Here is a 14,583-nt window from a genome sequence, read left to right as displayed (position 1 = left end):
CATCCATATTTTTATTTTTGTAAATAAATTTATTTATATTATCAACCACTAATTACTTTTTTATTATTTTTTGTTGAAAACTATACAGTTTATTCGAACTTAGTCGTTAAAGAAGGTTTTAAAGATTATTGAAGTATCCATTCAAAGAAATAAGACAATTTTGGTAGGAGTCGAATACTTTTGCGCACAACTGTATATATTTATTTCATAAACTCTCTGGTGTGTAGCATGCAAGATAATGATAAACTCACTGTGATATAAACTCACTGTGATATGTTCTCTCTCTCTCTTTTTTTCTGTCAGCGATAGAAGATTAATTAAAAAAGTAAAAGTATCGTTTTTGCACTCGGAAATTACGCTGGAATGTTTCAGATTCTGATACAGACTCTGATAAAAAAAAAAAATTCCCAACACTAATAGATACACTAAGTAAAGGGTTCAATCATGGAAGGGTATGCGTTACACTTTATATTTTTAATATACTAGAAAGCTTTATAAATGTCCAAGTGAAATTGTCTACTCTGTTGAGAAATCGCTTTTAAAATTGCTTTCGCTTTCAGGAACAAATGAAATGCCACAATTTATTTCGAAACGAGATCAGAAATTTTCAGAATAGACATCTGTTACGAATCTTATCAGGGTAGCCGTAATTAAATGGATGATGACCGCAGCTTATACGTCGGTTCTATGGAATCCCTTTCTCTTGTAGATGTTTGCACATTTAACCGACATATCTTGATTGAAACAAATGTATCGACTAAACCAATACCAACAAATAAAGCAAGACGAACTAGATAATCATATCAGAATGATTCGTAAGAATTTTATTATATTTTAGCAAATCTAAATACGGATCAAAAGATAAATTGTTGCTTTCCGTCTGCATCGTTCTAAATAATTTGAATAACACATTTACAGCGAATAACTCAGAATTCTACCGCATCAATTAATTGAAAAAAACTTTGCAACCTATCAGTAATTCTTTCTAATAGCAAGGTCATTAAAAAGTAAAACCGTCTATTTTGATTCAAAAAGTAAAAGAGCTACAAATAAGTAAACATATTAAATCAAGAGATCCTTCGTTCTCCTGCATTTATTTTTTACAACATAATCACGACAATCCTCAATGCAATTTTCCTAAGAATTCAACCAGGCATCTCTGATGTTGACGCGAACCACCAACTGGGATACTTTTCTTGTAGTTTTACACCGTTAATATCTGTAACAGAGTAATGAAACTTTAAGGTCATAAATACATGAATTCGATCATCTTAAAGATGCAATTTCCAATTTCGTATGATCAATTTTGACGAAATAAAATGTAGTAGGTATTACTCTTAGAGAGCTCTTTGTATGAAAAATGCATTAAAGTATGGTACTAAAATAGCTCTGAAACAAAACAGAAGCGACCATTCTTCGACATCTTCCGGCATGTTCGTGTAATCAGCCAGTAAGTGTCGAAACATTTAGACAATCAAAAGGCTTGAGAAGCAGACGAGGACGTTGGCGCTATTGTAAATATAACTTCGTTGAGAAATAGGCTTGTTTGAGACAGTACAAAACAGTTCTTCCCTCGTCGGCGCTAATTTCAAAGGATAACATAGTGCGTATGGTGCGCGTACGAGAAAATCACCAACATCTGTAAGATACCTGACTGGCGAAAATATTAGCAGCAGAAGCCACGAGCACATATGCAAATAAAACAAATTTACACGCTTTGACGACACATAAAGGAGGGAGAAAAGGGAAATAAAAGATACCTCTTTGTCGAGTGAAAGAAGCGATCGGAGTTTTTTTGACGAGTGCCAGATATAAAAAAATGCGCCGAGAATTCAGTAAAATGTGTTGTCAGAAATAACAGAAATAAAAGTTTTTTTATTTTCATCTAAAAAAATACTAGCCAGATTTTTTCTTTATTTCATTTCTTGTTTCTTTGCTACGGTACCAGACAACATTCGGCTGCGAGAGGTTTGATATCTAGTGACATGGTTAAAGCGTAAATGCAGTGCTACAAAACCAAATTGTATTTAACTTCCGAAACTAATCGAAAAAAAATCTCGCAAACGATTCAAAAAATTAATTTTCTTGTTTCCAGACTAAAACTACGTTATTTAATCCTCCACTTTTCTATAGCTCATGAACCTTTACCAGTTTGTCCGGTTAAGAATTATGCCGGTACCAAAACAATCAAACAAAGATGTGAAATTTGTCATGTTCTTTGTTTTTTTCCTCGATTCATTGAAAGCCGAAAATTATGATTTTCATCAAAATAAATATATATACTTTTTTATAAAAATTACATGACACAAAATAGAGGCCGGAAGTGAGAAAGCATGGTTTTGGAAGCCTTTTAGCCGAATACGATGTTAATCATGTTAAAAGTATACCTTTTGTTATAAATATCTAATGGAAAAAGCATCTGAAGAAATTGGTGGAGACAGGATATTTTGTTGGTTAAATTAATCGAAAAATTGCCTTCCCACTAATGAAACAGATGTAATGGAAAACGTGAGTCTTTGAATTTTCAACAAAGTGTTGGTCTATACATATATATATATATATATATATATATATATATATATATATATATATATAATTGGATTACTTAATTGTGTAGTATCACTATATTATTATTATTATTATTATTATTATTATTATTATTATATCATCATCATTAATAATAATAATAATAATAATAATAATAATAATAATAATAATAATAATAATAATAATACGCACAAAGTGGCATTCGGGCCAACACCATATTCGAGGATCTCTTCTGATAGTGTACTTAACCTTTTCTATCCTCGGCAAGTGAATGAAAAATCCTTCACGATAGATACAATGTTTTTTATTTTGATTTTAATTTTTAATTTATATTTGTCCTCATGCATTGTGACTTTTTTTTTAAGAAGAGGTAGGCGAGATTTACTCCACATTAAATGCCATCATTAACTCTTACTCTGCCCTTGTGCGGAGATAATTTAATAGGTGCAATAATAATATTAGCATTATTATTATTATTTAAAACTATCAACAGTGTTATTTATACTTTACTATATTTAGTGATTTTTTTTCTCCTGACTATTAATATCAATATTTTTACTGTTTAAAATATTTTTCTCAGTTTCTACCCATTTATTGTACATACTAAAATAAATTGCATCTCGTTTTTTGAAGTTTGAAATAAACGCTAATAAGTTGCAAAAATATTTTCCAAGAAAAAAGTACATAATGCAACACTCTTTTTTCAAAAACGGCAAAAATCATTCACGTGAAATATTTCGAACATTGTCTCTAGGAATAAACGCTGTAAAAAATGCTAATGTTTAGTTTTTTTTTTAACGTCTTTCATTTTCATTTCGATATTTTGGCTGAGAGGAAGGTAAAGAGAACCGCTTGAAATATAAAAGAAAAACAATACAAAAAAAAGTAAATAAAAAAAGCTTAAATCGTCTGTAGGCTTGTGAAAACCCTCATAACCTTATAGTATAATCAAAACCTAATAAAAATAATCACTATTGAAAAAGCACACGAAGATTTAAACATTATTTAACATTATACATGTGTATATATTCACATATTTGTATATGTATATATATATATGTATATATATATATAAATATATATATATATACATATATAATACCCGTTCATATACATATATAATACCCGTTCGCATACACTTTTTCATGATAAAGCTAGAACCTAGTATTAGATATAATCGAGCAAGTGCATCGACAACGGATAACGCCTGATCAAATGTTAGTTATATATAGTTATAGATATATATTTATATAGTTATATATAGTTAGTATTATTAAATAATTAGTACATCGAACCCCACTTTGGGTCTGGCGTTGTCCGATGTCGATGCAATTGCTCGATTTCATCGATTTCTGGATTCTAGCTTTATCATGAAAATGTATGTGAACGGGCAGTTATATATAACTATAACTATATATATATATATATATATATATATATATATTTATATATATATATATATATATATATATAACTACATAAATATATATATATATAAATATATATATATAACTATATACAACTATATAAATATATATATAACTATATAACTATATAAATATATATATAACCATATATATAACTATATAAATATATATATCTTTATATAACTATATAAATATACATATATATAACTATATGTAACTATATAAATATATATATGTAACTATATATAAAAATATATAACTATATATATATATAACTATATATATAACTATACAAATATATATAACTATATATATATAACTATATAAATATATATATATATCTATGTAAATATAACCTATATATATATATAACTATATAAATATATATAGAACTACATATAACTGTATAAATATATTTAACTATATATATAAATATATATAACTATATAAACATATAACTATATAAAAACACATATATATAACTATATAAATATATATAACTATATAAATATATATAACTGTATAAATATATATATATATATATAACTATATATATATAGATAACTATATATATAACTATATATATATATATATATATATGCATATATATATATATATATATCCTCTTAATGCCTAATATATGTAGGAGTGTAACCTTCATAGAACCTAGTGACTCTCAACAAATAGGTTGTTCCAAGATATGTCAGGGTCTCGGCTAATTTCAGTTTATGTTCGTAGATGTTATGTCAACCCCCCTGAATGCCAGCCGTAACTATCTTAGTTGTATGAGACGCGGTACGTGTCGCATAGTAGAATGCGAAACTAGATAAAACTATAAATTAAAAAATCGAGGAATAGTTAATATGGTTTGGTCGTCAGTATTGCACACTGTATATGATCGACGACCTAGTCGCGTCTATATCGGAGCATATCACTGGTGAGATGCAGCACATCAAAAACCTACTTTAGGTCCAGCATTGTCCGTTGTCAATGCAATTGCTTGATTCCATCTAACTCTTGGTTCTAGCTTAATCATGAAAAAGTGTATGTGAATGGATACATACATACATACATATATATATATATATATATATATATATATATATATATATAATAAAAAGAAACAAACCGTATTATGTGTTCATCAACGTTTCGTCTTAATTTCGAGACTTCCTCGTCTTAATTTCGAGACGTTGATGAACACATAATACGGTTTGTTCCTTTTTATTTTCTCTGTTGTGTCGGAATAATATTTCCATTATTTTCATCACACACACAGACACACACACACACACACATATGTATATATATATACAACTACTTCATTTACTCACATAAATTTATTATACGAATATATAGATTTATGCGTAAACTTTAAGCATTTACTTCAAAAGTGTTCAATACGTAGGTAGAGCTAGTTAGTAATTTATAAAATATATGTGGCGATTAAGCTACACTGAATATTCGGCGTTTCATCAATTCTAGGATTCGCGACTTCTATGGTTGTTTGTCGTTTTTATATGGTACTCTTTTGCTGGGGATTTAGTTAGCTAATCAGCTTTCTAGTACCCACCGCGCCCTTTCCTATCAACCAATGGGCATGCATTTTATCGAACATGTATCTGTTTTAAAACTAGTTTAGTGGCTTAACGCAGACATTTCTTTTTTTATATAAATAAATATACATATGTGTGCATACATATATGCATATATATATATATCTATATCTATATATATATATATATACATACATACATACATACATATGTGTGTGATCGGTTATGTATATTCATGTTTATTTAATTAATTTATTTGTTTATTTTCTATTGTTTTTTTGATTTTTAAGACAATTTAGTATCGCTATCCTACAGTAAATTTACATTCAAAGTACATTCAAAAATAAAAATAAACTCTATAAAAACAATACTAGCGAATAAATACTGGGAACTCAAAGAAAGCGGACATTCGCCGTAGTCGAATGGAAAATAATAAGACAAGCTACAACGTGTAGCCATTTAGACGAACCATGTAAATTATGCCTTCATGAAAAATTTTCTATCCTGTACTTTAAAGAAACCTAAATTCTATTAAACTGTAGAAGAGAAATAGCAAATAACTCTGTTCACAAAATAAAAAATTTACTCTAGGATAGCGAGACAAAATAGTTTTAAAACTAATAAAATCAATAGAAAATAAACAAATAAATTAATTAAATAAACATGAATATACATAACCGATCACACATATATGTATGTATGTATATATATATATATATATATATATATGAATATATATATATGTGCATATACATATGTATGTACACATATGTATATCTATATATAAAAAAAGAAATGTCTGCGTTAAACCACTAAACTAGTTTTACAACCGCTCCGTTGTTCGATAAAATGCATGTCCATTGGCTGATAGGAAGGGGATTGGTGGATACTAGAAAACTGATTGGCTGAATAAAATCCTCAACAAAAGAGGGCCATATAAAAACGACAAAAAACAATAGAAGTCGCGCATAAGCCTGACGAATCCTAGAGTGAATCGAACGCCGAATATTCAGTGTAGCTTAATCGCCATATATATTTTATAAATTACTATATATATATATATATATATATATATTTATATATATATGTATATATATATATATATATATATACACTTGTGCCCGATATTATTCATACCCCCTCTTGAAAATTGATTTTATTAGGTGTAACTTTGTAAGAATTTATTGTTTACGTCCATATTGATACATATTCTTAATAAACCTCTTCTGATCATTTTCGTCATTTTAAAATCTCGGGATACTTGTAATAAAAGAAATATACAGCTATTTATAAAATCTGCAATGTTCAAAAATAATCATACCCCCTTATTTTTCAGTAATAATCGAGTTTCTGACTGTTTGTTTCCTGTTTGATTTTTATTTTGAATGCTTTTATACAACCTTTGATTAATTTCATTTCGTTTTTTGCATTTTTCAGAAATTAAAATGATATCAACTGAAAACCAAAAAAAGAATAAAAATTATTAGAATGGGGAAGAAAAAAGAGCTTAGTAATGATCTTAGGACTAAAATTGTAAATTCACATAAGGATGGTTTAGGTTACAAGTCAATTTCCAAGAAATTTGAGGTCCCTACAGCAACAGTACAGAGCATCATCAAAAAATTCCAGAGCCACCACACAACAAACAACTTGATTGGTAGAGGAAGGAAAAGGAAACTGTCTGCTAGAGCCACCAGGAATATTGTAAGAAGTGTTAATGCAAATCCAACCACCACTACTAAGGACATTTTAGAAAATCTGGAGTCTTCTGGCATAAAAATATCAAGGCAAACATTGCAAAGGACTCTGCATGAAAATGCTCTGAAAGGAAGAAGACCAAGAAGGACTCCATTGCACACCGGAAAACGCCTTGCAGCACGTCTAAAGTTTGCTAGGACCCATGTGAATTCTCCAGAGTCCGTTTTCTCAAGTATTTTGTGGACTGACGAAAAAAAAAATTGAATTGTTTGGCCATATGGATGCTTCTTACGTTTGGAGGAAGAAAGGAGAAGCTTACAACCCAAAGAACACCATACCCACGGTGAAACATGGTGGTGGTAGCCTAATGTTTTGGGGCTCCGTTTCGGCTAGTGGTCCAGGTAGTTTGGTCAAGATAGATGGAACCATGAAGAAGGAGCAATATTTGGAGATACTCCAGGAAAACATTAGACAGGATGCGGAGAAGCTCCATTTAGGACCAAACTGGGTCCTTCAACAGGATAATGATCCAAAACATACTGCCAAAATAGTCAAGAAATGGTTTGAGGATAATCACATTAATGTTTTGGAATGGCCTAGCCAGAGTCCTGACCTGAACCCTATCGAAAACCTCTGGCACATATTGAAAACTGAGGTTAAAAAGCGGAAACCTAGAAATTTGAGGGATTAAGAGAACTACTGCATTGAAGAATGGTCAAAAATCAGTGTTGATGCTTGTAAAAACCTTGTTGATAAATATCCAAAACGGTTACAGGCAGTTATTAAGAATAAAGGGCATGCTATTGACTATTAGTAAGAGAGGTATGAATAATTTTGAACTAGTGGCATTATTGTTTTTCTTAGTATAATGCTTCAAACTTGCATAATTTATTTATTTGTTGAGTTTAAATTAAATGCTTATGCTTGATTTATTGTTTGAAATCCCTTTAATATTGTCTATCTTCTGGTTTGAGCAATATTCTTATAGAAATCTCAAAGATCCGAGGGGTATGAATAATATCGGGCACAAGTGTATATACAGTACAACTCCTATAATTTTAACATTAGCTTCGTTCAAATTAGAGGATGATGTTCAAGTTACTATGCTACAGTTAACTTGAATTTTCTAAGCATTAAGAAATAGTAAATGAAATGCATTGCCATAAGATACTTCAAGTATATATTAAGTTGAGTTTTGAGTTTACGATGTATAGCAAGTACGAATTGTTAAATATTATTACCAGGAACAAAAACATAGAAAATAAATAAAATCTACTTGTTTGATATTTATTGCCTAAGTTATCATCTACAGGAATCATACATTGATGTAAAATACAGGTTTTATTATTTTATTCATTGAAGAAGTCTCATTGCAGTTTCTATTTTTATCGATTAAGCTCTCGGGCCCTGCCATTGTATTCAGTAAGCGATAGCGAAAATGTACAATTTCTTGGTTATGTAGCTTCTTTGTGATTATATCTCTTCGGAGTGATATTGTTTGCAAGACATAGTTGTCATTAAAGTAAGAACTTTTTTCTAGAAATTTTATAACCTTCTCCATAGACTTTCTGCATCATCCCATGATATTGCTTCATCTGAATGTTCTTGGTTAGTTACATTAAGGTCAAGAAAATGGGCGCTGCCGCTATTTTTATCACCATTACTACCTTCATGATACTAATCAGTAGTTTACTCATCTTGCTGACCCCACATTTCAACATCATTTGTATTAAGTGATTTAAGAACAGCGTGGTTGGCCGGTAACTGTTTGGTTTCAAGGATTTTTTCGAGACCAGATGAATTCTCTGATTCTTTCAGTTCAGAAGCCTTTTGCGTTGGTCATAATTTACTCCATACTTTTGTTAATGTGTTTACTCAAACTTGATTCCATGCACTTGCGAGAGAAAAAAATGGCATCTTATTAGTAAAATGACCCTGAAAATCGGTTATACTCACGGTACTATTAATCATATTCATCATGAAATCATTTCTTATGAAACATTTGAAGTTCAAAATAATCCCTTGATCAATAGATTGGATGAAGAAGTCACATTAGGTGGTAAGTAGCACACAAAAATATACCCGCAAGATGACACTAGTTCTGACTCAGTAGGATGTGCTCTACAATTGTCCAACAGCAGCAAGCACTTTGAATCATGTTTACCTAATTCAAGAAAACGCCTCTGGACAAAAGCAACGAATTCTTGCAAAAAAATTTTTTAAACAATTGTTGATTCATTCATCCATTTCGTGAAGAATAATAGGATACTGGCAAAGACGAAACTTCTTTCAATGCTCGGGGACACTTTGCTTTTTCCGATGACAAGAAGATTAAGTTTATGAGTTCCAGGAGCATTAGCGCATACTATCACAATTAGTCTTTCTTTATTTAATTTGAATCCTTTTATTCTTTGCTCCTCGGATCCTGTTAATTTTTTGTAGGTAAGCAGTTCCAATTTACGCCACTTTCATCTGCGTTGTAAACATCCTCTGGTGTTTAACCATACTCGACAATTATCGTATTGAATTTATCACAATAATTTGATGCTGCGTGTGTATAAGCAGACCGTTGTTCGCCTGACATTGTTAATTGTCTCATACCGTGTCTAATTTTAAAGCTCCTAAGCCAGCTTCCACTGAATTTAATATCTTCTGCGATATTAAACTCTTCCTTAAGAGGTATTTCGAGTAGCCGTCGTGCGTTTATAAGTGATGGCTCCGTCGTAATAAAAAACATATTTACTTTCCATGTCGAAATAATTAACATATTTAAAATTTACAAAATACGATTAAGTAAATCATTAAAGATTAATGAAAATATTTTTGAAAAGAAATTGCACCTTTCAATAAAATAGGCAGTACGATGTACAAGCGAGCTCTCTTGCTATAATTAACTTTGAATATCGAGGAATCATGAAATCATACTGTACGTTTCTTTTTTTTTGCATAATTAAGGAATATTTTACTCATTGTGTCATTAAATAAAGTATATAGCATAACGATATGCGATTTGGTTTCAATAACTTTCCAGACTCTCTTGTACAGGTATTCAAATGCTATAGACTCTTTACAATTTCAGTATGCTATAACTATACATGATATGAGATGACTGAACAGTTTGTTTATGATTTCAGGTTCAAATAAACAGTTACAACAAGAATTGGAATACACCCTAATAAAACATGACTTTTACAGCTGATAAAATTTTAAAAAATATCAATCTGGACGCGAGGACACTTTATAAGATCATATGCAATAACATTCTGGTTAAACCTGTGAAAAATGCCAAAGAAAGATATGGAATGCTTTAGACTAATTGCTGTCGATCTTCCATGAATCGAGAATCAGGTTTTAGTGGTAGAAAATATTTAAAGAAGCCAGGGAATCTAGGAGGGATGGTGAAAGGTGTGTGACGAGTAAAGACGTCAGAACATCAGAATTTATTGCCCTAATAGTAAATTTCCTGGCCAAGGACGCCGTGTGTCTATAGAGACAATAAGTTCAGTTTGATGTCAGTGCATGAACGGTATCCACAATTATTCGCGAGGAACTGAAGATTCAGAAGATGACCCGCATATATCTGATCGATTATATTAAATTCGTTTTAATAATTTATTAATACAGCATGTAAGCTTTTTTTATATCTATGTCAGTGCGATAAGAAAAATGTTAACTTTGTATACAACACGTACTGACACATGCATACATGCATACACATAAATATACATGTACATGTAAAAATATATACGCACATGCATATGCATGCAAGCTCATATATATACACATATATATGTATATACATACATATATATATATACATACAAAACACACACCTATATATATATACACACATATACACATTCATAGATATATATGCATGTACACACACACATGCATCAATATAATGCATGGACACACACGCATCATTAAATAAATACAAATATATATATATATATGCATACATATACACGCGCACGTATGTATATACACACATACCTACATATATACACACATAAACACAAACATATATACACACATACACATACATATCTATATATATACACACACTTATATAAATATGCGCACATGCACACATATATCCATATATGTATATATATATATATATATACATATATATATATACATACAAAAACACAAACGCATATATATGTACATAGATAAACAGACATACCTACACATATATACAGGAATGTATCCATATGCATAAAAATACACACATGCATATACATACACATAAATATGTACGTACATACATATATCCATATGCATACATATATCCATATACATACATAAACACACACATATATACATACGCACACACACATATATACATACATATCACATATATAATCATACACGCGTATATATACATACATATATATCACTATAATACATACTCACGCACACACGCGCACAAACACATATATACATACATATAAATATATATATATATATATATGCATACATTATAATATGTTACACTAAAGCTTTCTTGTGGTCTCTTAGTCTTATTGGATTCTTATATTGTATCCAGCTTTGTGTTATTTCTTTGGGTAATATCACGTACAGAAGGTGCAGCACTTCTCGTATTAGTCATTGTTGTGTAGTAGGGCAGGTTGATTTGCAAATATTTTTAAAAAATAAACATGGTACTGATTATGATTATTGGGATTTGATGTGATAAGAACAGTTACCAAAATATCGAGTTCCTATGTTGAACAGAAAATTGAGCATTCATTTAAAGATCATGTGGAAAAAAGGGTAGAAATATTTCATGTTCATAGCATTTTACATAACATTGATTTGCAAATTTAACTACTTTTATTAAAAAATTCAATTAAAATTGATATATTTATATGAAATACATTGAAAGAGAAATAAATACATGAAATATAATGTTAATTATGAATCACAACATATCTCAACTTTTACTGCATTCATTAAACAAAAATTGTAACAATCTAATAAAGATATGTAAAGATTTGTTAGACAATATAACAACTTGATAATTTTTACAGATTTTAATTATTTATTAAACGCAGTAATAAAGACTGTTATAATAGAACTAAATTGTTCAGTGTAATTTACTTTCGAGGAAAATGAAGGTCTAATTTGCTGGCACAATAACTTTGTAATAATGTGTCTATGTTTTGTTTCCTGCCCATGTACAACTTTTACAGAAAAATCAATCAAATTTGACTAGTGTTTAGCTGCAAAATTGATATCAGTAATCTTTTTCAATCTTTTTTTTAAGTTGTTCCCTATTTCTCGAAAAACAATAACAGAAAAACCAATTATTTGAAAACGCTTATTATTTTATATTTTTGCGATGTGATATGAATAAAACTGACTATTGTTTGAGGAAACCAAGAAAAGTAATAACATTTATTAGATAAATATATATTTACCTAATGGGCAAAATCGTTCGAATATCCCCTCCTCTCCAATCCACCTCATCTGAGTTTATCATAAATATTATATTTTCCGGAGGTAGTGCAAAGCACAATATTATAAACTGATATATATATATATATATATCTATATATATATGTGTGTGTGTGTGTGTGTGTGTGTATTTGTGTGTGTGTTAAAAACAATAGCATCGTATTACAACTACTTAAAAATAAAATTCTATAATACACCGGCAAGCAGTTCATAATTAATGATCGTACATATAAGCTAGCGCACCTGCGCCGATAACAATAATCAAGGCTTAATTGTAGTATATATATATATATATATATATATATATATATATATATATATATATATATATATATGTCTCGGCAGCAGTGTGAAAAGCATATTTTATTTTTCTTTTATTAGTATTATTGGAATTTTTCCCCTTTTCTCTTGTACATATTTGTGAATTATTCCATGGATTTCGGTCCTTTGGATTATTTTGGACCATATTCCAATTCCATGATTTCCTTGGATTTTACTTGTGCAAATAGAAATTCAATTAACATTCTTGAACTTATATTTTTTGATTTTACCCTCTTTGGATTATTTATCTTTCACCAGATTATCCATTAACCTGTAATCACTTTTTCCCCCCATATTTCCTCTGCTTCACTATTTTGTTATCAAGTAGGATATGTGAATTACTTGTGGTTTCATCAAATAGTGTTGTATGAAAAATCCGGTCACGCATTTTGCCAATTCCTACACTCTGATGAGAAGAAAAGTATTTCTTCGAAATTCCGCGGATGAAGGCTATCCACTTATCAAATGTTTTCTTTTCAGATAAAATATGTTTTTAACTCTTTTTCTAAGTGTTTCAAACATGTTTTATTAACTGTCTGCTCGTTTATATATATATATATATATATATATATATATATATATATATATATATAAATTAGGAGGTAATCACAAACAATGTGTATTTTTTAACATTATTTTATTATTCCGTGTCTTGGTTTTTCATTAAGATTTATGTTTCAATTGTAATTGTATTAGTTTGTTATAATGTTTTTAAATCCTTGAAATCGTTTTTAACGCGTTTCAGACGTTCTGTGAAGGGTCCTCTTCAGAAATTATTTTCAAAATGTGTTGGAGATGTAAAAATAGCATTTTCGTAGTTCATTTCAAGGGTTTCCAAGGGATGGAAACGTGTAAGTGTCTACTATTCATTGGGATGTTCAATTTTTATTACTCTTTTATTGGGCTGTGGCGAGGCCACCGAGATATATTATATCTCGGCGGCCTCGGCTGTGGTCACTCCTTTTCTTACTTTCTCTTTCTGCTAGTGTTTTTTTTTCTTTTCCTTTAGGGTAAGGAGTGTGTGTGTGGGTCTTTTCTTTTATTGATTTTAAAATGTGTGTACTGTTTTGTATTATTATTAGGTTATTTGCTTTCCTAGGAAGGTGTCTGTGATCCAAGGTCGTTTATCATGTGTATGTGTGAGAAGGAAGGGGCCAGCTCCTCGTAAATAAGGGTAGGAGTGCTTTCATGTTATTTTGATATTTATTTTTTGGATTCTTAGATTTTAGTATTGTGATTTTTCGTTTCAGTCTTTTCGGGTATTCTTTATATTATCTGTTCGACTAGACTAAAGGAACTACAAATAACCCTGCGGAAAAGAGGATATCCACTACTACTAATACAGAAAGGTATTTAACTGGCTGAAAAATTTCAATAGACTAACTAAGAATCCGAAAAGAACACAAGAAAGAACGCATTTTATAATACGTTTCTACACACAACACAAACAACGTAGAACTATTCACAGATATAACAAAAAACCCTTATCCTCCTCAATCAGAACGACAAACTAAACAACATACTAAAAACAACAAAAATAAAAAAAGCAAACGCCAACCCAAAAACTT

Source organism: Euprymna scolopes, chromosome 30 (assembly GCF_053919585.1).
Source record: "Euprymna scolopes isolate OS-2025 chromosome 30, ASM5391958v1, whole genome shotgun sequence".
Lineage (NCBI taxonomy): Eukaryota > Metazoa > Mollusca > Cephalopoda > Sepiida > Sepiolidae > Euprymna > Euprymna scolopes.
Note: the sequence above shows the minus strand (reverse complement) of the source record.